The sequence below is a fragment of the Salmo trutta genome, chromosome 26 (assembly GCF_901001165.1).
Source record: "Salmo trutta chromosome 26, fSalTru1.1, whole genome shotgun sequence".
NCBI lineage: Eukaryota > Metazoa > Chordata > Actinopteri > Salmoniformes > Salmonidae > Salmo > Salmo trutta.
The window spans coordinates 29796731-29799350 of NC_042982.1; positions in this window are offsets into that span (position 1 = coordinate 29796731).

Genomic DNA, 2620 nt, shown 5'->3' on the forward strand with positions numbered 1-2620 from the left:
CTAACCTAGGACGTTACACCACCCTCCTCCCTCTTCACCCACTCTCCCCATAACTGAACGTTACACCACCCCTCCTACCTCTTCACCCACTCTCCCCTACTGAACGTTACACCAACCATCCTCCCCTCTTCCCACCCACTCTCCCCTACTGAACGTTAGACCAACCATCCTACCCTCTTCACCCCACCTCTCCCCTACTGAACGTTTACACCACCCCTCCTCCCACTCTCCCCTAATACTGAACGTTCTACACCACCCCTCCTCCCTCTTCACCCACTCTCCCCTAATGAACGTTACACCACCCCCTCCTACCTCTTCACCCCCACTCTCCCACTACTGAATTACACCCACCCTTACACCCACCCTCTTCACCCACTCTCCCCTACTGAACGTTACACCACCCCTCCTCCCTCTTCACCCACTCGCCCCTACTGACGTACACCACCCTCCTCCCTCTTCACCCACTCTACCCCCTGAACGTTTACCCCACCCCTTCCTCCCTCTTCACCCACTCTCCCCTACTGACCGTTACACCACCCCTCCCTACCTCTCCACTCACACTCTCCCCTTACTGAACGTTACACCACCCTCCGCCCTCTCACACCCACTCTCCCCCTACTGAACGTTACACCACACCTCGCGCCACTCTCCACCCACTCTCCCCTACTGAACGTTACACCACCCTCCTTACCACCTTCACCAATCTCCACCTAATGAACGTTACACCACCTGACTCTCCCCTCTTCACCCACTTTTCCCTACTGAAACGTTTACCCCACCCCTCCTACCAATCTCTCCCCTACCCCCTACTGCGGAGTATGTGCTGAGCTCGCCTCCTCCAGCCGACCTATCCCGTTGTGTGCTTCGGAAAACGGTTGCTGAACTTTCCACTAAAGGAGCATTGCTATAGCAACCGATCACCAGGGAGCTCTCATGATACGTGGATCTGTGATTGATAGATGACGTCACATGCACACGGATGGCCACGGTTGGTTTTTACCTCCTAGTCTCAATGTAAGGCTTTACATTAATATGTTCCTCTGCAGACTAACGCCTCAAATGCGTTCTTAGGTTTCAGAGGCGACACTGTCTACAACCAGATTCGACATCTATAGTGCTTGTTGAACGTGGAGAGAGGACGAGCCGACACGCGTGCACCAGCGGAGCTTCTGTCTGGCAATGGGCACGCTGGCACGGCTCTGCGACAGTGCCTGAAGGGTCACCAAGCGGCAAACAATCATAATGGCCCTGGCCGTTCTATTCCAGCGCGGCGAGATATTCATAGAGCCGTGTAGAGAGAAGAGAGGAGAGAGACGAGAGAGGAATATTTTGGCGGTGCTAATAATCTCCTCGTTACTGCAGGCCACGCGCTGGCTCATTTCGACATGCAGATGGTGCGCGCTGATCGATACAATGAGATGAGACGGATTCATCATTAGTTTTGAGTGAATTATTCCAGCAACCTGCTAACTTCTATTTACTTCTCTATAGCCTGCATAAGACTGTCAATAGAGAGGAGAGAGGCATGGACTAAATGAGATAGGCATATAGAATCTGTGAGTCGGGTCATTGCATAATTGTTTCCACCTCTAGATAGGCCTATACCTGAAATTGTTTAGCTATTGCCTAATCAATTATGGCGGTCAGTAAATCATATAATATTCATAAATGGATTTTATATTGTAGATATGTGATAGTAGAGTAGTAGCCTGAGGGAACACGTAATGTGCTGTTAAAAGTATTGTGATAATATTTTAAATTGTATATAACTGCCTTAATGTTGCTGGACCCCAGGAACAGTAGCTGCTAATGGGGATCCTTAATAAATACAAATATAAATACATCGTTACAGAGAGCTACTTCGAAAAGAAAAAATGGAGGGGGGCAGCACCTGCTCAGGCTGAATCAAACCAACCCAATGTCAACGTGGCACTGCGGCCAACCACCGGGTACAACGCCAGTAAGTCAGATGTGCTGAAGCCTACACAGTAAATGAGACTGCAGCGGTGGCCACCGAGCCGCTGCCGACCCAGCCGTCCATCTCCCCTTAGTAGATCTGTTTCATTGCATTTAGGCCAAGGCAAAACGGCATTACATTCAGTGCCATTGAGATTCCCATTTGAAAGCTGCATTAGAAATTAATTGCTAATTACTTTGAATGACTTCATATAATAACTTCATATAATAATTAGAAAACTAACTGGTGAACATTTACTGAAATCCAAAATGGAGGAACCCAAAGCGGAATCACTCGTTAACGACTTGGACTGCTTAGTTAATTAGGTCATTATTAAACCAAAAATGTTGCGAAAAGAATGTTCTGCTTCACATCGCGAATTTCTTTTGACTTCGAAGAGAACTCAATTCAGAGCTACGCTACTGTCCGTTTTGATTATCTGGGTGCCCCTGCGGTCTATTATGGGCGATCCCATTGCATTAGACAAAATATAAGCTACACATAACGAGTACACGGGGTTTTATGAATATTACTTCCAAATAGGCTACTGCGGTTAAAACATATAAACATATTGGTGATACAAATGCTCAGTTCAGACTGCTGCTTTAGGCTGATGGAATATGATGTAAACCAGGGTCGCAACTTGTGATTTTAGAAGGGGGG